This window comes from Triturus cristatus, chromosome 11, assembly GCF_964204655.1.
Source record: "Triturus cristatus chromosome 11, aTriCri1.1, whole genome shotgun sequence".
Taxonomy (NCBI): Eukaryota; Metazoa; Chordata; class Amphibia; order Caudata; family Salamandridae; genus Triturus; species Triturus cristatus.
The window spans coordinates 622083482-622108174 of record NC_140594.1 but is presented as its reverse complement, the minus strand read 5'-3'; the positions used below and the strand labels follow the sequence as shown (position 1 = coordinate 622108174).

Below are 24693 nucleotides of genomic sequence, written 5' to 3'. Positions count from 1 at the left end.
TGAAAGGAAGGTGGAGAGCAGAAGAGAATAGAAGAACAATAAAGAGGAGGAATGGTAAAAGAGCGCCTTGGGGAAAATACTTTCATCTCCAAAGAAAAAAGGCTTTCTAAAGAAAAAAACACTGATACTATATGTATGATTTTGTATATTTATAAAACAACTTTATTGAATTTTCAGAGAAGGCACAGAGCAAAGTTTTTTAAATAATCTTTTTATAGAGTTTCACATCAACATACGTCAATAAAGTCTTTACATTACAGCGCTTTAACCCTTTCGCCCTTCAACGGAGCCCATTACCCAGCAGCCATCATATCCTTGTTTAAAAGTTCTACATCAAGTTCCGCCCACTCCTTACCACCACCCGCATAGTTCCATCTAAGAATGAATAGCAGTGCACTTACGATTCCAATTACATGAATTGTTACATTAATGTTAACACTATAGACCACCCACAGTCCGCAGCCCAAGTTCATCTTCAGTAATAATTATATCACTATCAAATCAGGCACCATTTACTGTATTATCTAGTTACAGGACTATGCCTCTAATTTGCATAATTATGAATGCAGACAATTATCCCTTGGGACTCATTTATGAATAAGAACTTCACTAGTATCTAAGAGGGATCCCCCCAATTACTTCAATATCAATCACATACTAAATCTAATTTGCATAATAAAGTACAGGACACAAAAAGAGATTTCCATCTTACAAGCTTTGAATCCAATCATATATTACAAAAAGCAACATTAGCGCCGTCGATGCAGTGCTCAGAAGTGATTCCATTTACAACATATTTGAACAAAGACACTGTGCAGTCCCCAATAGTTGTCTTCAGAACTTAAAAAAGTCTGAGAAAAGGTTGCGTGAATTGATATGGCATCCCTTTAGAATCACAAGAGTAAATCAAATGGGAAGGTTAACGACGTTTCGGCCCCGTGTGAATATAAGGGTCTCCTCAGGACGTAGTCATCTGACTCAAAACCTGCACATAAACAAAGATAGAAAATGAAAAACTCCTTCTATCCTGTGGTCAGATACATTGGTCTGGTTACGTGCAACCATCAGTTTTCAAAAAGAACGGCATTCACCAGTTGTGCGTACAAACCAACAATTCCAAGCAGTAAAGAGGGAGATAGTGAAAAGAATTATGAGAATTTAATTTCCCTATTGACTAACACTGAAATACAGGCAATTTTAGTTGGGAAACCGATGAGATAAAGCTATTTTTGGCTTTAAAAACCATGAGTCTCCTGTCTGAATCGGGTCTATTGGCATGTATGGAATAGGGACAGTGCTTGATTTTTTTGGCCATGGTTTCAGGTGGTGAACACTGGCACTCATTTTGGGGGGACTGGGGCTTATTTTTCATTATAAGACTTTAACCTAGAGTGAGAGAGAGACATTCATGAAAGGGAGTAAAAATGAGGAAGACAAAAATAGGAAAATAGTAACAAAGGGAGAAAGCAGGGGTGAAAAGATCCTGCAAGAGTGAGATAAAGAGACAGGAAGTGTAGGGCGGTGGAAGACAGAGGCAAGAGGTGGAATCTAGCCTAGTCAGACGTGGCATTGAACTATCCCGCCCTTCAACAGGGCTGGTGGTGCGCTGCTAAGAAAAGGTTTGGGGCCCGTCTTTTTTTTTTTTTTTTAACAAATGAAGCACTGGAGTTTGGGTTGGCACTAGAGTGCGGTAACTGTACTGATGCTGTAGCGCCTGTGGGAAACAGTGTGATACTGAGTGGTGCTATATGGGTCCTGGCTGGTGGCTTGTCTATACTTGTGTAAGAGTTTGGTGACAGCAAATCAGATGACAATGGTCCTACTACAGGACAGTGAGAGGTTTGGGGTGAGAGAGGCACAGAGCGAGTGGTTGAGGAAAGAAGCAAACGGTGGGAGGATATGGTTGTGGGTGGGGGAAAACAGAGAGGGAGAAACTGCAGTGAGGAGAGGTAGGAAACATGAGAGAGCGTTTAGCAAAACAGCAGTGAAGAATGAGGATTGATGGTGAGTGGAGGTTCTCGTATCTAGAGAAGTGAGGTGAGAAAGAAAATTGTGAGGTGAAAGAAGGTGATGGGAGAGTAGGATCTTAAGAGGTGGAAGAGTAGAAGTGGATTAGGGAGAGTAGAGCTGGGCCTTCAGCTGGGGAGTGCTTGTGATAAATGATAGTGTCTAAACTAGATCAACCTTCGTCTTGAAATGCAGGGGGTGGACTGTATGTTAGTATTTCTCCTTTCACTTTCAGGTGCTGCCAGGCCTTCGGCTGCCGCTCCTATCCAATTTGCTTTACTGTGTTTGAGCGCGTGCCTCAAAGGTACCCGCACATGCTCTTGGAGGAGGTATTTGAGCAGGGGTAGAGTTACATACACTAGTGCTACAAATGGCTGTATGGGCATGTACATTTTCGGAGCAGGGTGTTTGTGAGTAGATGGGAATATGTGCCTGGTCGGAACGGCTTCGTTTTCTCCGCAGTTAACTGAATGAGGAAGCTAATGCTGGCCCCCGGGGAAAATAAGGGTCGCAGACCTGTCTTCCCCTGGGGTATACTTTGTGCAATGCCGGAAGAACAAGGTGGGGTTAGGGCTAGTTAGGGGAAGGGGCGGGTGTTAGTAAGGGGTATGACCGGTTACTCACCGGTAATATTCATTACTCCGAGTCGTAGCCCTCCCCGTCCCAGTCCTAACCAGTTTAGCATAGCTCCTCCCACCAGACACTCCCAAGCAACTTGAAACCCATCCCTTCCCTCCAGGCCACACCCATACCCTGAGGCATATAGCACCGTGACCCGCCACTCCACATCCTGTATCAACCAAGCACAAGAAGCCGAACAGGGAGGGAGGGATGGGAACCTGGACTGGGACGGGGAGGGCTACGACTCGGAGTAATGAATATTACCGGTGAGTAACCGGTCATTACCTCCTCGTCAGCCCTCCCCGTCCCAGTCCTAACCAGTTGAGCAGATACCAAAGCAAAAATCGGCTTCACTCAGTAGAAAAACAGACTTTAATAAGCATATAAAAGTCACACCACCGGGGCAGAACGCAACACAGCGTCCCCAAACCCAGCAGACTCAGTCCCCCCAACCACCAAACGATAATGGGACATAAACGTGTGAGGAGAACTCCAGGTAGCAGCTCTGCAGATCTCGGCCATGGAAGCCCCCTGAAAACAAGCCCAGGAAGCCGCCACCCCCCGAGTCGACCTCCCCTGAACAGAACCAGGAGCCAACGCCCCACAGGCCTCATACGCAGCACCCACAGCCCACCGCAGCCAACGACTGAGGGTAGCCCCAGAAGGCTTCAGACCTTGACCAGCCAGCCCAAAGGTCACAAAAAGGGATTCCACCTTACGAAAAGGCGCAGTACGCAACAAATAGACCTCCAGAGCCCTATGAACGTCCAAACAGTGCAGCCGCACCTCCACCTCCGAAAGAGGATCAGGACAGAAAACAGGCAATACCAGATCCGAAGAGCAGTGAAAAGAGGAAGGGATCTTGGGAACAAAGGAAGGATCAGGCCGAAGAACCACCCGATCAGGAAAAAAACGTAAAAAAGGGGCAGAACAAAGCAAGGAGCCCAACTCCCCAATCCGCCGAGCCGAGGTAATAGCCACAAGGAACAGAACCTTGATAGTCAGAAACCTCAAAGACACCTCATGCAGAGGCTCAAAGGGAGCCATCTGCAAAGCCCCCAAAACCAGAGGCAGATCCCAACTAGGAGCAAAGGTCCGAATGACAGGCTTCTGAAGGAAACAACTCCGCAACAAGCGGGACACCAGGGGAACCACCGGGTCACAGACCGAACCCCGAAAGGCCCGGACAGCAGCCCACTGAGCCCTCAGGGAGGACACAGCGAGACCCAAGTCAAACCCGTCCTTCAAAAACTCCAAGACACGCACCGGATCCACCTCCAACGCGGACCACCCACGCACCTCACACCAAGACCGAAAAGAAACCCAATGCCGGGCATAGGACTTGAGAGTCGAAGGGCGCCTGGACCTCTGAATAAATTCCGCCACAGAAGGAGAACACCCCAAAGCCACAAGGGTCATCCTCTCAACAGCCAACCCGCCAATCGCAGGCGGACCAGACACTCCCGAGACAGAGGGGGAAATGACAAGGGACAAGGGACCACCGGCAACCTCCAGCAGGGCCCCACCGCCAACTTCAATAACAGAGGGAACCAAGGCCTCCTGGACCAAACCGGAGCCACCAGGATCACAGAAGCCCGATCCCGCTTGACCTTCAGGAGAACACGCGGAAGCAGAGCAATAGGAGGAAAGGCATACAGCAGACCCCCCTCCCACCGGAAGGACAGGGCATCCACCCTCCAAACCGCCGCAGAGCGAACCAGAGAACAATACTTCTCCCTCAAGGCGTTCCCCGGAGCGGCAAACAGGTCCACCACCGGGATCCCGAACTGAGCCATTAGGCAACCAAACACCTCCTGAGTCAGGCACATGTCCGACAGGGAGGGAAACACCCTGCTCAGGCGATCCGCCTCCGTGTTCAAAATCCCCGGTAGATGCAAAGCCCTCAGAGACAGCAAGTGAGACTCCGCCCACAGGCCTATACTTCGTGCCAACAAATTGAGGGAAGCCACCTTCGCGCTCCCCTGGCGGTTGATATAACACACCACCACCGTGTTGTCTGACCGTACCATCACATCCCTCTGGAGGATCCAAGGCAGAAAATGAGTCAAAGCCAACAGAACCGCCTTCAACTCCCTCCAATTCGAGGACATGCCCGCCTCTGGCACAGACCAGAGACCCTGCACCGACTCCTGACCCAAGACCGCACCCCAACCCAATTCGCTGGCATCGGTCGTCAGGACCAACCTCTCCTGGGACACAAAGGGCGAGCCCTGTAAGAGGTTCCAATCCACCAGCCACCAGGACAATTCTCGGGCGATGGACACCCCCCCCGGAATCAACTGTTCGTAATTCAGAGAGGCCGGATCCCAATGCTCCAGAAGATGATTCACCAGGGGGTACAAGTGTAGACGGGCCCAAGGAACAATCATAACAGTAGCTGACATTAGCCCCTGAACACGCAACCACTGGCGAGCCGTGGAAGACTGAGCCCCCAACACCTTCCTCAGCTCGTGCATAAGAGTCAATCTGCGAGGTTCCGACAGGAAGACCTTTCCCAACCTGGTGTTGAACACCCCCCCAATGAACAGCAGATCCTGAGTGGGGTGAAGATGGGATTTCTCCAAGTTCAGAATCCACCCGAACCGTTGAAGGAGACTGCAAACCTCCATGGACTGAGCCTGAGCCTGAAGGAAAGAAGAGGAAGAAATCAACCAGTCGTCCAAGTAAGGGAACACCTGAATACCCCGAGCATGCAATAAACCCACCAAGGGAGCCAACACCTTAGTAAACACCCTCGGAGAGGCCGACAGGCCAAACGGTAATACCTGGAACTGGAAATGATCCACCCCCACACAGAAACGCAGGAACCTCTGAGAATCCGCGTGCACTGGCACATGAAAATAAGCGTCCCGGAGATCGAGCGAAGTCAGGAAATCCCCCACCGACAGGAAGGGAAGAATCAACTGTAGAGTCACCATTTTGAAGGACCGGTGAGGGATACATAAGTTCACTGCCTTCAGATCCAGCACAGGACGGAAGTCCCCATTTGGCTTCTGGATCAAGAACAGGATTGAGTAAACCCCCCGACCCCTTTGACTCACAGGCACCTTCACCACAGCCCCCTTGGACACCAAGTCCCGAACTCCGTCCAACAGAGCATGGCATTTCGCCGGAGACCTGGGAACAGGGGTAGACCTGAACACATCCACCGGAGGAGTTCCGAATTCTATTCTGTAGCCCAGCCGGACCACCTGCAGGACCCACTGGTCCCGAACGAACTCCTCCCAGACAGGAAAAAAAGAAGAGAGGCGACCCCCAACCGGCAACCCCATCATCACATAGTCACGACTTGGAGGGACCTGCCGAAGAGGAAGCACCCTGTTGACCCCGGGACTTGTGGAAGGAAGGGACACCCCGGCCACGTCCCCTACCACGAAAGGGCTGGGCCGCCATTTTAGACTGAAACGCCTGCCCAAAAGCCCGCTTGTAACCCGCAAACTTCCCTTTCTGAGAAGAGCGGACCGGAGCCAACAATTTCTTGTCCTCCGCAGTCTTTTTAATCAAAGCCTCCAACGGCTCACCAAACAGTTTAGAGCCCGTGAAGGGGATCTTCATCACGGCCGCCTTCTGAGCAGCCTCCGCCTTCCAAGACTTAAGCCACAACTGCCTCCTAGCAGCAACCGAGGCACCTGCAGCCGCCGCAGCAGCGCTAAGGGAGTCAAAGGACAAATCTGCCAAGAAACGCAACTGCTGTTCCAACATGGATAAAGACTCCGAGGGATCCTCATCCTGCATGAGCTGCGCAGAAATACTTTGACAGTCTTTAAGAAGTGACTGCACAAGATAGCTGGTGTAAGCTGCAGACCGAACTGCAAGATTAGAGGCAGCAAAGGACCGCTTCAAGGCCCCTTCCACACGCTTGTCCCCAGGATCAGAAGGAACCGCATCCTCAGACACCACCAGGCTCTGAGACGCCATGCCAGCAAGCAGGGAATCCACCTTCACCACGGCCGGGAATTCCTCCGAGAAACCCTGCAAGGGATACCTCCTAGCCAGAAACCGGGGAAAGGCATGTTTGTCCACATCCTTCCATTCCCCCTCCAGCACCCTCCGCACAGAAGCATGAATGGGGAGGCTTTCAGGTTCTCTCTTCAGGTAATTAGCGAAGAAGTCTTCAGACTCTCCACCCGGCACGGGACCAGGGAACCCCAAATTGTCCCGAACATGCTGTAGAACACAACTAAGGTCCGACCCTTGGACAAAACGACCCTTCACCTCCTCATCAGAGTCCATGTCAGGATCTACCTCCGCCGAGGCATCCAATTTCCGTTTCTTAGGCCCAATGGGATCACGAGCCACAAAGGCAGCCGCCACCGCCGCCTCAATCATCTTCTGAATATCTATTAAGGAAGGAGCAGTGGAAGACCCAGCGACCACCTCCTCATCCACACAGCCGAGCTCACGTACATCCGCACCTCTACCCTCCATGTTGTAAACATGAGAACAGAGAAACAGACCCCATTAAATACCGAGCCTAACCAGGGGAAAAAAAAAATATTCTCAAAGGCCAACCAGGGAAAGCCCCACCGATCCCCAGCCAATCCCCAACAGGACTGAAGGCCGGCCCCAAAACGGCCAATCAGAGACTTCCACCCATCCATAAAAGGAAAGGACAGGACAGGGCCCAACCATTAAGGATACCAAGAACCCAGAAGCCCCCGCACCAGGAACCAGTGAACAAGGTAAGAAATACCCCCAAAGCCCACTGAAGAAACCTGCCTAGACCGAATCAAAGGGATTAGAACCTGTAACCTTGAGAGTCAGAGCCCCAGACATAAACCAGAAGGCCACAGTGACTCTTAAGAGCAGTAGGAGATTAGAGCCACAAAAAACCCCAGACGACCCCCATCCGAATAGAGACAGACATGAGGACAGTGGAAACTCCTCCCCAGGGCACCTACACTGCAGCAACCCCCAACCAGCAGGAGAATAACACCCCACTCCAAGATCCGAGGAAGCGCGAAGCGGACAGTCAAACAGTAATCAGTAAACCAATCTGTATGAACGCTAAACAAACAGGAGACATGCCCCCACTGACGAAAAAAAGATATAGAAGCCAAAACCGTCACGCCCTTGGCGCGCAGAAAGGCAAGCCGCGCCTCACACACCTCCTCTCCCCCCCGGGCGATCCCGCTAGAGCAGGGAACAAACTCGGAAGAGAGGAGGCCGCAGCAGGGAGTCACCACCCCACACCAGGTAGTCCTGACCCCCCAACCCCACGGTCCCGCTACAGCAGGGACTCAAAGTAAATGCCTCAATAATTCAAAAACGGCACCAAAGGGGTTTAAACGGGCGCTAAACAACCCGTTTCACACTCACCTGACAGGAGGCTTGAAGACCCAGCACCTCCTATCCCGTCGAAGTTTGCCCGGAAGTGAATCAGCAGAAAAAACAAACAGGATGTGGAGTGGCGGGTCACGGTGCTATATGCCTCAGGGTATGGGTGTGGCCTGGAGGGAAGGGATGGGTTTCAAGTTGCTTGGGAGTGTCTGGTGGGAGGAGCTATGCTCAACTAGTTAGGACTGGGACGGGGAGGGCTGACGAGGAGGTAATGAAGGTGTCAGGAGAGGAGTATTCTGCCTCTTCCTGACACCAAGCACCACCAGGAGGGGAGTGTTAAAAAGTTAGTGAGGGTAGTGAACAACTAATTAGGCCTACCTGGCCTCGTAGAGCGATGAGTACCAGCGTGATGGCAGCACAGAACAGCTAGGTGGTCCGGGCTGCACTGATTGTTCTGGGTAAGGCAGGTCGGGCTGATCTCCTAAAGCCCGGCTTCCTCGACCAAGCCTGGGTCGGGATGAGTTGCCCTTAGTGCTCCACGTCGAGCTGGGTTGCTGTGGCGGTAGCGGCTTGTATGCCTGAGCCGCCACTCACAGGCAAAGCACCAGGAGGTCGGGGCGGGCCGCGTAGAAGGAGCCTGTAGGAGCGAAGCGCAGTGGCAGGAGGAAGAGCCTGCCCGTGCGGCTCCCTTCCAACAGTGAATTGGGTAAGGAGAAGGGCGGGTGGGCCCTTCCACCTCGGAGCCAGCGCTGCCATGTGCAGATGCGGGGCCCCGCAAAGCAGCAAATGATCTCCCAGGGGGAAAAAGGCGGTTAGGCCTCTTGATGAGGGCACCCCCGGAGTAGTGAGGAACAGCGAGCTGGGCCATCCGGCCCAGCAAGTAATACATCCAAATGGGCTGGCCCACAGATGGGAGATCCAGCGGGGGAGTTGGCCCGAATAGGTTGGCTGATACGAGGGCAGTGGGCCCAGGTGGGGGCAGAGAGGGTGCTGTCCCCCTTGTCCCCCTGCTTTTGCAGATGGCTACGGATGGACCTTGAGGCACGGATAAAGGAGCAGTGCCTCATTATCCAGCAGTCAGAAGAATGGTGGGCACGAATGTGTACAGCCAGGTAGTGGGCGGTGGCCCGCTTACCTGAGTGGGGGGTGCCCCAGCCAGGAGAGGATTATGGGAGGGGGGGAAATGCAGGTGGGCAATCAGGTGGGGGGCAGTGGGTATGGGTCTCAGATAGTTGGACTAGTGAGAGGGTCATGGTGGCAGCCAACACGGCGGTGAGGCACAGTGGTGTGCAGGACCCCCCAAGTTGGAGCAGCCTGGTGGGGGATGGGGTAATGAGATCGGCGAGTGAGACCGGTAGAAAGGTGGTGATGCCAACGAGGTCCGCAGCGGTTTGCCCTCCGGAAAGGGCTTGTGCACTCGGAACGGCAGCTAAGGACTGCTCACAGCAGAATGAAACAGCAGTACAATGGAAGAAGAGAGTGGTGCAGGAGCCTGTGTGTGGGGCATTTGAGGGTGAGGCTGAGCTGGTACTGGATTATGAGGATGAGAGGGACAAATGAGAAGAGGGAGAGTTACCTGATGATGAGGAGAAGGTCATGGGGCGCTCTGGGGCAGCGGGGCAGACAACCGGGAAAGTTGGTGTTTTGCAGGTGAAAGTGAAGCCCACGGGGCAGTGCAGCAGCAGCCAACGCAAGGACACAGCGGTTAACAGCGAACGGCTGTCAGGCAATGGCGAGTGGTGGACCCCATGGGATGTGGGGGATACAGGTCCGAAAGGGAAGGCTTGCCGGTCCGCGAGGGTGGGCGATGGGGTGGTGGAGGAGCTGGGGGCAGCAAAGGCAGGTGCATCTGCGGCGGGCAAAGAAAAAGATAGCGATATGCACCTAGTGGGTGCCAGGTCCCAGACAGACGGTACTGTTGGGGCGGATGGGAGGGAGAAAAAGGTGGAAGACAAACTTCACAAAAAATTGCCTTACATGGGACTAGTGATGCCGTTCGGGTTCACAACAGGTCGGACAAAACAAAAAATAAAATTTGGAAACATGAATATGTTGATGTGTTCAAACTCCTCCATAGGGAGATACAGGCGAAGGAGGGATCGAAAGAAGAGGAGTGGGAGTTGACGAGGAGGCCGAGGGTGCCCATTACCATGCTCTGGTCCTGGACCTCTGCTTTCTTGATTCACGATAGCATTTTCTGCGAGCGGCATTTAGACAATGCAATTGCCTTGCTGAAATACATGGATATTATCCGCAAGGCACAGATGCATTTTAGGGGATATGCCTGATTGAGCTATGGTGAGGAGTTTAGGTTCAGTATTAACCCTGATAAACCATGGGGATAGGTGGATTTGCAGCTCTGGATGCAGTGGATGTCATCCACCCAATCCTCAGCGTCCACTCACACTGCCAGCTGCTTGCCATTGACCTATTGGTTCTTTCAGTCGTGTCCTGCTCCACAGGGAGTGGGTGGCCTGGACTTTCACAGAAAACGGCAAGACACACCACGTGGGCGTGCTGGAATTTCCACAAGGGATTCTGCTCCAGGCACCCCTGTAAGTTCAAACATTAATGCTTCAAGTGCAGGGGACGACACACAGTGCTTCACTTTGGCCATTCCAGTGGAACAGTGGAAGGCCTCTAGAGGCCGGAAGCTGTCTCGACCTAAGGGCCCCTACCCCAGTTAGAATTGAGGCAATGGGCCCATGGCTCTCGGTTTACCCCAACAAGGAGGCGTCATTGCTGTATACAGTGGGGTTTCATCAAGGGTTTCGGTGGGATACCAGGGTATAAGGGGGTGTAGATGGGCAGACAACTTGAAGTCAGCAAAGGAACTTCCACAGGTGGTGGCAACAAAGCTAGAAAAAGAAGTAGTGGAGGGTAGAATTGCTGGAACATTCTCAGAATGGCCACTGGAGAACTTGATCATTTCACCTTTGGGAGTGGGACCAAAAAAGGAGCCGGAGGGATTCAGTATGATTCACCACCTATCTTGGCTGAAGGGGGGGGTCAGTCAATGATTTTATCGCTGAGAAAGATTCCAGGGTATTGCACGCCTCGGTGGATGATGCTATCCGCCTGGTACAGGTGTGGCCAGGGAGCTGAAATGGCAAAATGTAATGTCAAATCCGCCTTTCGCTTACTGCCCATTCACCTGGTGGATTTCCCGCTGCGAGGTATGCAATTTAGAGGTGCCATCTATGTGGACAAAGTCCTTCCAATAGGCTGTGCCATTTCATGCGCATTGTTTAAGATGTTCAGTACGTTCTTGCAGTGGGTATTCACAAAAAGCAGAGGCCACTGCAGGGTGTCTCATTATCTTGACCACTTTTTGTTCGTAGGAAAGGGGGCTTCCAGTGATTGTGCTCAAGCGTTACACCATGTTGAAGTCTTAACGCAAGGCCGTTGGCACCTGAGAAGACGGCCAGGCCTAGTTGCAGGGTGACTTTCTTGGGAACTGAGCTGGACTCGGTGCACTGGTTGGCACGTCTGCCAAGGGAGAAGGTGGAGGACATTCAGGTCTTTCTGCTGCAGGTGGTGGGAGAGCGAAAGATTGAGTTGAGAGCTGTATAGAAGTTGCTGGGTTTCCTAACTGTTGCGTGCATGGTAGTGAGAGCAGGGTGGACATTCTGCAGGGGTCTTGGCATGGCCATGTCAGGGGCAGTGATGCCGCATCATAGGGTATGGATATCCTGGGGGGTCAGAGCAGACTTGGGTGTGTGGCAGAAGTTGCTGGACAATTTCAATGGTGTGTCCTTGGATTTTTGGAGGAGAACATGGTCTGGCAGGTCCAGATCTTCTCGGACGCAGCCGTATCTCTTGGTTTTTGGCTGTTTTGGGATGGGAGATGGTGTGCAGTGAAATGACCGCCACACTGGTTGAGTCAGGGACGGAGCATTGCAACTTTGGAATTTTTATCACTATTGGTAGCACTGGCAGTCTGGGGAGAGGAGCTGAAAAATCAGATGGTGCTGTTTCATGTGGACAACATGACTGTGGTGGAACTGGTGAACAGGCAAAAGGCAGGGGACCTGAGGGTTTTGCGGCTGTTGTGAAGGTTTATGCTGGTGTGCTTGCGGCTTAATGTTGTTTTCAGAGCAAAGCACGTACCGGGGGCCAGCTGATTCCTTGCCTAGTTTGCAGTGGCAGCATTTCCGTGTACTGGCACCCAGAGCAGAGGAGTGCAAGACCGAACTGCCAGAGGACATCTGGGCCTGGGGGGAATGAGAGTGATAGGCCTGGTTGAGAAATCATTGGCAGAATCCACTAGGAGGAGCTACAGACTGGCACGGACCGAGTTTGGGGAATTTGTGGGTCGCTCTACAGAAGCAATACACCTTAAGTGGCAGGACACTGAGCAGGTAGCTTTGAGTTTTGTTTTGAGGTGCATTGATAGAGTTTTATTACATACGATCATTGCGGAAAAGTTAGCTGGGATTTCTTTTTATGGCAAACTATATTTGGGTTTCGACCCAGCCAAGGACAAGACTCTCAGCCAAATGTTGAAAGAATGGAGCAGGGAACGAGGAGGGGGGAGGGGAGCTCCACAGGAGGCCATTACATTTGAGTTGTTGCAGGAGTTGTTTTTTTTTTCCGTTGTGCTGTTATGACCCATTTGAGGTGACAATTTTTAGACTGTACATGATTTGGATGTTCTCTGGAGCGTTCCGGGTTTCGGAGTCGCTGGGAACAGTTTATCAAGTGAGGGTATTGTATGGGGATGTGTATTTGGACCGGGGGAGGCTGGGGATCTGGTCGAGTCAGTCTAAGACACATCAGGCGGGCAGAGGTAGTTGGGTGTGGCTGACGGAAAGTGGTTGCAGCAACGTATGCCCTGTACGGGAATGGCAGGATTTTATTTTAGTGCCTGGGAGGTGCGTATCGGGGATCTTCTGTCACGCATCAGGCAGTAACGTGACGGCTTTCCAGTTATTGGCAGTATTGCGCATGGCGCTAAGCAAGGTGGGCCAGGAACCAGCTAGTTTCGGCCCTCACTCTTTCCGAATTGGTGCTGCAACGGCGGCTGCACGCTGCAGTAGTCCTGGGGCAGAATTCGCCAGATTGGGAGATGGCGGTTAAGGTGTTTTCGAGAGATCTGTGCGCAAGTTTGAGGGTATGCAACCCTGGGACAAGAGTGGGGATGCAGGAGTTAGGGTGGAGTAGGGGTTCCCAAACTAATCGTCTTCTTTTATATTGCAGGATGTGTGATCAAGACAGGAACCAAGACGGTTACCTGGATCGTGGGACATTCCTTCAAGCATTGGGCAACCAAGTATGCGGACCAACTGGTGTATGGATGTTATCTGGGATTGAGGAGCAGCCACCATGAGATGCTTTGGTGGGGCAAAGGGGGGATGCGATGGGGAGCGCTGCTACCATGGCTGAAGAAGTTGGTTCCGCATAGAGGTTGCCTGGACATGCTCTTGATAAACCTTGGAGAAAATGACCTGGTGCGACTGTCGGGATTGACATTGCTGCAGCATATGCAGAGAGATATGGAGGCTATCAAAAGGAACTTCTCTGGAAATTGTGCCATTTAGACTGAGTTTGTGCCCCACAGAGTCTGAAGGGGGGCTGTCAAACACACAGCTATTGAGAAGGCTCGCAGAAAGTTGAACAGGACCATGAGGTATTTAGCCAAGCACAAGATATCAAAGTGATTGCTCATGTGGGGATTAAGGAGGAAGAATCGGTCTTGGGCAGGGATGATGGGGTGCACCTTTCTAGTTTGGGGAACGCATATTATATGATGGAGCTGCGGGATACGTGAGAAAGTTGTAGAGTGAATCCATCTGGTGCTGCAGGTCTAATTGAGGAATGGCGAAAGGTGCACAATTTCTCATCGGTGGGGCAGGTAACTGCCCTGCGGGGGGTTCCTAGTTGGCGATACTTTGGAGGGGTGGTGAGTCACATATGGGCGGATCCACCCCTCAGGAGGGGGAGGGGTGCATAGGTGACTAATGGTGGTGTGCGGGTTGCGATGAGCAACAAAGGAAATTTGAGGGAGGATGTTTGGAGGGCAAGTGAAGGAGAGAGTGGGTATATGGAATGAGGTCAGAGAGTGAAAGGGGGAGGAGTGAAGCAAATGAGATGGTGTTTGGGAATGGTGAAGGGAGAATGAAACTGTATGGTTTATGTCAAGAGTTATAGTTGGAATTATAAAATGTTTAATAAAGTTTTAAGATGTTGCAACCATGTCTTAAAAAAAGACCTTTTCTGCTTCAGCTAACAGTAGAGAGTGTGGTTATTGCAAAATGCTGGCCCTTGGCGGAAGTGAGGGTCGCTGACCAGTCTTCCCCGGGGTACTTCGTGCAATACCGGAAGGACAAGCTGGAGTTAGGATTAGATAGGGGAAGGGGCGGATGTTAGGTTGGGCTATAAAGGTGTCAGGAGAGGAGTATCCGGCCTCTTCCTGACACCAGGCACCACCGAGAGGGGAGTGTTAAAAATGTAGTCCACCCACCCACCTTACATGTTGTAGGAGGATGGGTACAGGTGTAAGATCGGTTACAGCGTTGACAGTTTGGGACAGGTTGCAGGGCATAGGCGGTACTTTGGAGGGGTGGTGAGTCACATACGGGTGTATCCACCCCTGGGGGGGGAAGGGTGCACAGGTGACTGATGGCGGTGCGCGGGATGCAATGAGCAACGAAGGAAATTCAAGGGAGGATGTTTGGAGGGCAATTGAAGGAGAGAGTGGGTATATGGAATGAGGTCAGGGAGTGAAAGGGGAGGAGTGAAGCAAATGAGATGGTGTTTCAGCATGGCGAAAGGAGAATGAAACTGTATAATTTATGTCAAGAGTTATAGTTGGAATTATTTTTTGTTTAATAAAATTTTAAGGTGTTGCAACCTTGTCCTAATAAAATGGCCTTTTACGCTTCAGGTAACAGTGTGGAGTGTGGATATTGCATGAGAGGACTCAGCAGAGATGTTCTAGTTGAGCAGAGCCACGAAGGGACTGTGGGGAAAATGAGATGGGTGTTCTTTTAGTTTAAAAATTGTATTAACTAAATATATAAACAAATACAAGTTGGAAGTATAAGGAAAATGATTATATAAATAATTGCAACACTAAAAATATTAAAACAGCACGAAAACCTTCTACATTAAAACAACTAAACAGTTATTGGCAGGTTTTTTTTTTTTTACAATTTGATATACAAAAGGAAAAGGTGAAAGAGGAGGAAGGGAGCGGGGAGCTTTCAGGGTATCAATATGATATGTTTTGAAAATATAATGAATACCTAAGGAAATTAAATTCCTAATATGCATATGAAAGTTGACTGTAACAAGCTAACAATCAAGAATAGTAGAGTAACTGAATACAATAGGAAAAATGTCACAGAAAAGTCACAATTTTAAAAACGGAGGCAGCTAGTCAATTTCTTCTGTTTGGTTAAGGAAGGTGTTCCCTGCCTCATTGTTTCCTCCACAGGGCAGAATGCATGATCTGTGGATGCACAGGGAGGTGTGTCCTAGATGGAAAGAATGAATCAGGAGGAACTGATCTTCTCTTTGTCTGGTTGGAGGATGCACACAGGGATGGGCTTGAGGAACAGGTATGTGACTGAGTGATCTAACCTTTCGCCCTTTGTTATTTTATGTGGCTGGGATGTGTACGGTGACTAAGGGCCTGATTAAAAGATGGTCAGTAACGGGGTGGCTACTAAATTTGGTGTCAGTTAGAGAACTTCCTGGTGGTGGAGTAGTCGCGGGCTCCGCTGTCATGGAAACCCTCTTAATGGATGCAGTGCCGGCAAGACTTTTGTCGAATAGCTCCTCCTGTTAAGGCGTCCCTTCAACCTCATTTCTGCCAGGATTTGTCTTGTCCAGACGCGACATGACTACTGTGGCAATGAACGACAGAAAAGGTTCTTATATGCTCCCCATGATCTGCGAGACAAGTCCCTGTGAGTGCAAGACTTTAGTTTTTCAGAATAAAATGCCTGCTATGTGTAATTGATGAGAAAAAACATAAGTTTCAACAGTTTTGCCCTGGCTCTATAGCATGACAGACCTGTCGTCATAGTTTATTTTTCTCCTAAAGAGTACCCTGAAGCAGGGGCTGCTTTGCGAAACAAGTTGCAAACATGGCAGCATTGTCTAAATCCCACCCAAAGTCTGGTTTACATGTTTGTGAGTAGGTCAAGGCGGTCACTGCTTATTGCTTGTCATCACCTGTAGGTGGAATCTGTTGGGTGTATGGAGGGTTTATACTATGTACAAATTTGTAAATCAGGTTGTGCTGGGATGAGTTACTGAGATTGGAATGTGTTTGCCTCTTTTGGAGGAGGTGGGCAGGAGGTTTCTGACTCAGGTGTTTGTAAGTGAGGCTGGATAACCCTCTCATGAACCTGCAAGACTCCTTTAAAATAAGAAGAGCAACATATCCGAAGCACACGTCTTCGCCTCACGCACATCAGAATACTTCCCACATAGTATAAACTATGAAATATAGGCTCTGCCTCCCATGCACAAGACACAGAGTAGCTGCTTAATCAGCCCCTTAGAAAGTGCCTGGGACATCATTTATGGGTGGAAAAGAGATACACAAATGCTATCGCCTATATACTATGTGGAAAATACCGTAAAGAATGCAGTCTATGCGTTGACTATGTCCCAGGTGGTGCTAATTACCAGTCAACAGCCCAAAGTGAAATAAGCTTTTTATTCCATAATATGTGTGGGATTAGAGTGCTACAGAGGGACACAAAGCTTCTTGGAATCATACATACACAGGCAAACTATAGAGGCCTATCTGTTTATGCTTGGGGAAACGAAAAATTTCGTTTTTTAGATCCTTAAAAGCATTTGCAGACATTCATGAGCAACACCAGCTGTCCACTGCGCCCACTCATAAAAGAGGATGGCTTCTTGATTTCATTACAGAAGGCCCTGTCCTTGTAAGCTGAAACCAACCCACAGAAGTAGATTGGTCTGACCACTCCCCTCTTTCATTTTTACTAATTACTCACAACAAATCACCCACTTCTGTCAAACCAATGAGCACCAATGGGCGCTGTCAAGATTGTGCTAGTGGGTGAAAAAACAATGGACTGGAATGGCGTCCTGATCGCGATGCCACATTCTTTGCATCACTATGGGCAGATATATCATTGTAATGTTACAAAGAGTGTTCGGAATTTGAGCCCAGTATTTTTTGTGATCAATATTGAATTTTGTGAGCCAACCTATGTACTAATACTATGTACTAATACGTTGGCTTGTAAAATTCAGAATCGGAGTGAGTCGCAATTAAACTATTAGAAAGGTCAGACTGCAAGTAGCCCGAATTCCTAAAAGAAGACTAGAAATCGTTTTGCTGGTCTACTGTATACTCTCCGCAAAACATTTTCAAATGTCCAGCAAGTTTGATATGTCTGGCCCTTTGTTCCTCTCAACAACTGTGTGACGTGGAAAAATAGTGGGCCCGATTCACCATGGTAACCTGAGACGAAAGTCTAACTTTACAACTTTCGATATTCACAAAGGGCATTTACGAGTAGTAAAGTTAGACTTTTGTCTCAGTCTAACATAAGTATTGGTCTCAGTTAAACTTAAAACTAAGACTTGAGTTTAACTGAGACAAAAGTCTAACTTTACTACTCGTTAATGCGCTTTGTGAATACCAAAAGTCGTAAAGTTAGACTTTCGTCTCAGTTTACCTTTGTGAATCGTGCCCAGTATGCTTAAAAAATGTCAGTTTGCACTTATTAGCATGACTTCCGGTTTGTGTACTTGTACGTTGATGCCTGCCGAATTTTACTAAAATAAGCAGCTAATTATCACATAACAATGCAGTCATATAATTTTTTTACATTTTAATAGAAAACAAATGCACATGAACAGTCATTTAAAAACATTTCTTCACTCTTTTAACTCTCCATGTTGTCATTCTGCATAGGTATTGGCATATAAGTCTTGAATGACAGCATGCTGGGAGCCTGTTTAGCACTTAAAATCCCCCCAAACTGAATTCCTTAAGCACGTTACAAAGTATGAGGCAAAACCACTATTACCCAATAGCCTTGGTGCTCAGCCTATCGACCCTGGCAGATTGACTGTCCGAATATTCCCTGTCGATGCACTTCTTTAACCTCACAATACCCAGATTCCTCCTGCAGGCACATCAATCTATATGTAATAATAACTTTATTGATTGGTTCAGAGAAGAAACCATTACAATTTAAAAAACACGAATAATTCGTACAATAAAATTAACAATGGTAAGTATTAAAGGTGGGGGGTTATAAATTACTAAAATTGGAAAGAACTTTGTTGGCTAATAATGTTCTGCTAAAAGGCCTCGCTCTTTTTCTAATGTTATAGTCTTTATTTCGATTATTGAGCCTTTTAATTCGGCCGCCATGCTTAGATGAAGAGGGTTTGTTTGCAGTTCCGGCTTTCAGTAGTTTTGACGCTTTATGAACAAATTTCGTAAACCCAATGTTCAACTTGATGTTGGCAGGGTTTAGAGCAGCCATTATTGCCTAGCGGCAGGATCGAACTCCCAGCCTGATCCATTGACCCCGCAACAATGACCGTCTAGCCATGAGCAATGCAGGGCATGCACAGACGATGTGTTCTATTGCTTCTGAGTGATACCCACACAACCTGCATTCAATGCTACTATCTGGGTGGCGCCATTCGCAGGCACATCAGTCAATATCGCCATCATATCGAGATTGCGCACTGGCATAGGGATGTCATGGAGTGGAATTTAGCGGAAGAGGCGCATATGTTGGCTAGTAGAGGAGATGAAAAGGTGGCGGGTGATCTGGCCAAATGGAGAGACCTCTGCGCCACATTGCTAGACCCTGATTCTGAAATTGTGTCTGATGATAGTGCTGATACGACTGGCGGGGTGTGACTTGTTGTCATCAAATTTTTACCCTGTGGTGGTGATGATGTGCATTGAGTGTATAGGCCCCTTCTTAGTTTGCATTTTACTGTCCACTGCTTTATTGTTGTGAATGTATATGAAACTGCAAAAATAAAGTTTATATAAAATATGTATATAAAGCCATCATATCTCCCATTGCGGCCATTGTGACAAAATAGTTTGCGTTGCCCAAGATCACAGGTTCGGATTAAAATGTGCATTTGTCTGTACAGGGACGGCGTAAAACAGAAGAGTGCCAGGGGTGAAAGACTAAGGAAGGACCAGAGAGCAGAGCAGGTGACAACTGTGAGCAGAAATAAGGGCTCGTTTGCACTGTCCGAGGTCACAATTCAAACCAATAACAGTCAACAGCCAAAGTGCTTTCACTCCAAGAACGACCCGCCGTGGCTATGTACTGGGGTGAGGTGCTTGCGTTGCCCAATTTATGTTTCAACGCTATATAAATAAACACGCTTCTGTGAAAGTCGACATTCCAAGCAGTGGAGTTCGTTAAACACTGCTAACGGGCGAGTCACGGCCGGAAGTACAGACAGGCCCTTAATGAAGAAAACAACTGGCAGCCCGTGTGCTCCGGGTGTGGTGCACCCTGCGCCGCGAGATAAGCGCGGCCCCGACTCCACGAGTGACTCAGACCCGGCCCCAGGGAATTTCCAAATAAGGAGAGGAACTCGACAATGACATTCAAGGCCAACAACATCTCACAAACCTGCCACAAAAGGTAAAACAAAAAATTCTACTGACGTATGAAGCTGCAAGGTGAGAACTCCTCTGACGCAAAACATCACACACACCTGACCTACGGGGCTAGATAACGTTATTAAGGAAGAGTCACGCGGGACGTTTTGAAACAGCAAGGGCAGAATTGTATTTGCTCATTGCTTTGCAGTATTCGTGGGTGATCTCTAAGGCAGGACAAAATAAACAGGTCATGAAAATATTCAATCTTTCACTCATTGGCGGCCCTCAGCATTTCCAACAGGTGCAGCACAGAGGCTGGGATGGCAAGGCGCATGTGCACACGCCCAGTGGCATAACACAGGCCCCCGCACCCCCTCAGTGGGAAGGGGGGGGGGGGCTGCAGGGGCCCCCTCAGCACAGTACTCTGGCCTGAGAGCCCCGGATTAAATCCAGAGCTGGGGGCCCCTCCTTGTACTTTTCAAGGGGGCCCCCTCAAGTTTCGTTACGCACGTGCACACGCCCTCAATCCATTCTGGAGGAGGCTTGCACCTGTGTGCCTATTTAGAACATAGCTACTTAGCCTCCCCCAAACAGCAATGACCTATTGGTTAACGGCTTCTACTCGGTCCCTGGAGGGCGTTGAGGCAGGCCCGGCTCCAGGAATTTTTATTTGGGTGGGCCAAGGGTGCATTCGGGTGGGCCACTGCTGGCCCGATTTATCGTTTACATATCTAGCCAGGCCTGCTTCTGGGCCATCCTTTATCTCTCCTTAGTCTTACAAGGCACAGTAAAACGCACTCTTTTCCAGGTCTCTTTCTAAATGTTATCACTCTCAAAAAGCACGTTTTTTTCCAAGTAATGACTCTTTGATGGGAAGAGGATGTTTCTAAGGTAGGAGTATCAGGCAAGTGACACTACCCGGTTCCCTCTGTGCAAGCCTTCAGGGAGAAACTCTCTTCATTACCACCTCCACCTGACCCCTGATTCTGCAGCGCACTCCCTTACAGGCTCCCTCTGTGCGAGCCTTCAGGGAGAATCCCTCTTCATTACTACCTCCACCTGACCCCGGACTCTGCAGCGCACTCCCTTACAGGCTCCCTCTGTGCGAGCCTTCAGGGAGAAACTCTCTTCATTACCACCTCCACCTGACCCCTGATTCTGCAGCGCACTCCCTTACAGGCTCCGTCTGTGCGAGCCTTCAGGGAGAATCCCTCTTCATTACTACCTCCACCTGACCCCGGACTCTGCAGCGCACTCCCTTACAGGCTCCCTCTGTGCGAGCCTTCTGGGAGAAACTCTCTTCATTACCACCTCCACCTGACCCCTGATTCTGCAGCGCACTCCCTTACAGGCTCCCTCTGTGCGAGCCTTCAGGGAGAATCCCTCTTCATTACTACCTCCACCTGACCCCGGACTCTGCAGCGCACTCCATTACAGGCTCCCTCTGTGCGAGCCTTCAGGGAGAATCCCTCTTCATTACTACCTCCACCTGACCCCGGACTCTGCAGCGCACTCCCTTACAGGCTCCCTCTGTGCGAGCCTTGAGGGAGAATCCCTCTTCATTACTACCTCCACCTGACCCCGGACTCTGCAGCGCACTCCCTTACAGGCTTGATTATCCACTTTTCCACAACCCCTCTCCATTGCACCTTATCTCACAGCTGACCTTGGGCCCCAGCTCCATATCAGCCACCATTCAGTTTCACTTTCCTTATTCACAGTAAAAAACAATAGTAAAAACACTTTCAAACTTGAAACATTGAATATAGCAGTAAATGCAATTAGCAAGCACTTTAAAGTATGCTCCACAGTTGTCCTAATCACCTGACTGTTAATTAAATAAACGAAAACAGTAAGGCCATGATAGGGCCGGATTTAGTGCTGGTGTGGAAGTCTTTTTTGGCGCCCCACCAATGACCTCTTTATCTGTAGATAACTTAAATACCATCCTCCAACAGTGTCCTTCGTCTCTCCGCAGCCCCTCCCCCTCATGGCCTCCTCCTCATACTCCCTAACTTCCACCCTCTACCAGTGCCCCTCATCTCTCCGTAGCTCCCCCCACCCTATGACCCCCTCCTCAGATTCCCTCACTGCCACCCTCCACCAGTGCCCCTAATCTCTCTGTAGTTCCCCCCCACCCCGTGACCTCCTCCTCTGACTCCCTCACTGCCACCCTCCACTAGTGCCCCTCATCTCTCCGTAGCTCCACCGACCCCTTGACCTCCTCCTCGGATTCCCTCACTGACACCCTCCACCAGTGCCCCTCATCTCTGTTGCCCCTCTCTCATATCCATTTCATTTGTTGTATAGCACTACTCATATCAGTGTAGGGTGTCACAGTACTTTACATTCTTTGATGACAGTTTATAGGTCACTGTCCTATGTTAGGATAGTAACTTCTGAACCACGAGGATATCTGTGACAAAGGCAGGAACCCACTGAGCTGTTCCCATGAAATTCAGTTTATCAGTCTTTAAAAACATCAACAGACAAATGGTTGCTCTGCAGCAGGATTATAAATCACCAGTTATCTGATTTATTGTTGTTCTACATCGGTGGCAGATTCAGAGCGAGGGCAAAGGCTCAAGTTTGGGTGGGCCAGGCTCATGTTTGGGTGAGCCTGGCCCACCCGGCCCACCCTCTAGAACCGGGCCTGCGTTGAGGGTAAAAGAAAAGGGTAAAAAGACAAATGTAGGTGAAACGAGAAAATGATAAGAGAAAGAAAGTTAAGAACAAGAGGAAGGAAAAGAGAATAGGAAAGTGGGAAGGTGTAGGAAAGAGGATAATGGATGATGGTGGAGTCTGGATATATAGAGAGAAAGGAATATTTAAAAGAGGGGATTATAGAGGCAGAGAGACAATGGTGGGGGAGAACAAAAGAGCAGCAGCCATACAGTCGATTTTTGTTTTTGCCATTTTTTTTCTTTAAATGAGCCATACTGGCACGTAAGCAGGAGTGGATCTAAAGGACGTGACATCATCAAGACCGCAGGAAACGACAGCAGGAGTAACAGCAGTGATAACAGGTCTCCAATGACAGCAGCAGGACGTTCAGGAAGCTGACGTGGAATATCACTTAAATGAGACTGGTGTCAGACCTCACATATTCACTGATTCATTCTGTCAATGAGTAAAGCACCCGCTCCAGAGATTGGCCTGTAACCCACATGTCACTCATGCCTTAACTGTGCATTTTCCGTGAGCCATGAAAGCTTGTACCCTTTTGCCCTGCTGGATCTGTTCTGCGGGGGATGGAAGAATGCACTTAGTGCCTTGTGTGAGATAAAGAAGCTTACTTTGCTACTGCCATATTGCACCTGTTCTACGAGGAAGCAAAGCTTGCACTGCCACCAGCGGCGGCTCCTCCGCTATGGCAGAGGAGTGTCGCCCCACCTGCCGCGAGTACAGCAGGCACACACATTAATAAAATGGTCATAAATACCATGTCCGAGGCTTGTGCTGTTACAGCGTGAGGGCAAGGCGCGTGGCTGATTAGTGCAATTGCACTATTAATGCAGCCCCCTGCCAGTGCGCATGTCAGATTGTCCGGCTGCCTAGAGCTGACCAATCTGACCTGCGTACTTCAGAACCTGTAATCCCAAGGCTGAGAAACAGCCAAGGAATTGCAGGCCGAGGGACTGTAGCCGCAGTCCCCCAGCCTCAAAATGAGCACTGGGTGAGCCTGCTCCAACCAGTCCTTTGAGCTGTGGTGGAGCTCCAGGATTGGTTTGTTTCGGCTTGTACAAGGGAGGAAGTCCCTCCCTTTCCGCCTGAGGCAGCGCTGAGGAGGAGAGCACCAGGACGAAGACCACATTCAGACCCTGCGCGGGCATATCTGATGAGTGTTTTGGGCATCTCACCCCACCATATTGTGATGTTGCCGGCCGCCTCTGACTGCCACTGCCTGATCAGCTCTCATCCTGTAATGGGGAAAGCTTTTGCAGCTGCTGTTACTTTTGCTGTATCTGTCCTCTGAAGGGCAGAAATGTACACTGTTTCTGCTCAAGATGTACCAGTTCCATGAAGAAGGTTGAGTTCCACTCCTGTTGTCCCAGCCAATGAAAAAACAAAGAATATATTGAATGTACGTGCAAAATAAGCCCTATGAACCAGGGACTATTTAACAATATTTGATGTGAGATACCAGGAACTGTAGTCCTGAGGAAGGTGCCTGACCCTATAGGGCCAATAGTTGAGCGCCCAAATGTGATGACGGAAAAGACAAGAAGCATACATTGCTCCACCCTGCTGTTTTTAACTTTGCAGTAGGGAGACACAAGTAACATTTTTCGTTCATCCACATACACTTTTAGTATAGGTCTGAGTCTGAGGAAAGGAGAAATTGATGACATGAGGCACATAACCTCATGCAAACTAGGGAACTCATACCTAGGAAACTCATAACAAGGAAACTGCACAGCCAATAAGCAGTAATACACTCTTAGATGTTTCCCAGGGCTAGATTTGGAACCCACTGATGAAGAATACTACACTAGGTAGTACATGAACAGTGCTTAATTTGAGCTGGTGGTTTCCGGTGCTCTGCACCGGCACTTAATCATCAACACCAGCGCTTTTCATGAGCACCAGTAAAGGACATATTCATATACGGGGAGATTAAGTGATTTGCCCGGAATCACAGGATGTTGAGCCGACACCGAGACTCAAACCTGGTTCCCCATCTCTGAAGTTGGCAGCTCTGGCCATTATGCCACATCATCTCCCCATAATGCCAGATCCTCTCCCCACTTTCATGGTTAGGAGTTAGTTCTGTTTTAGGCAATGCTAACAGGAGAAATGGGCTAGTGCAAGCTGCCTCCTGACGAGAGCCCCAGCACTTTTTTTTTTTTTTTAACAAATTAGCCACTGTACTTGAATGTATGGTAATTCCATAAAAAAGGTTTGGCTGTTTCTTTCAGGACTATTGTACTTCTTGTATGTTTATATGTGTTTACAGAGAACGTACCCCAGTCCTTTAACTCTTCTCACACCCTCGTTAGTGTGTTAGCCACCTGTATTGCTCCTTTTCTGTATGCGTGAGAGAACCGTCTGATGTCCCTCTTGCTTCTGTAACCTGTTTTTTATTTATTATTATTTATGTTAGGGAAGACTTTGCTGCTGTGGTCCATTTATATTGTGAAGCTCGGTATTAAACTTTCCAGTAAAGAAAAGCCAAACAG

At 49.3% G+C, this 24693-nt stretch overlaps 1 long non-coding RNA gene and 1 pseudogene across 1 annotated transcript in view; both read right to left on the bottom strand.

The window, feature by feature from the left end:
• Positions 1 to 277: 277 nt before the first annotated feature.
• The window catches only part of LOC146785175 (uncharacterized), a 224897-nt gene continuing 200481 nt past the window's right edge, over positions 278 to 24693 (bottom strand). Inside the window, exon 5 of the long non-coding RNA XR_014970563.1 lies at positions 278 to 985. This is a non-coding gene — a long non-coding RNA (uncharacterized LOC146785175). The remainder of the gene's footprint in view (positions 986 to 24693) is intronic.
• LOC146785176 (lamina-associated polypeptide 2, isoforms alpha/zeta-like) lies at positions 5932 to 9527 on the bottom strand (annotated as a pseudogene).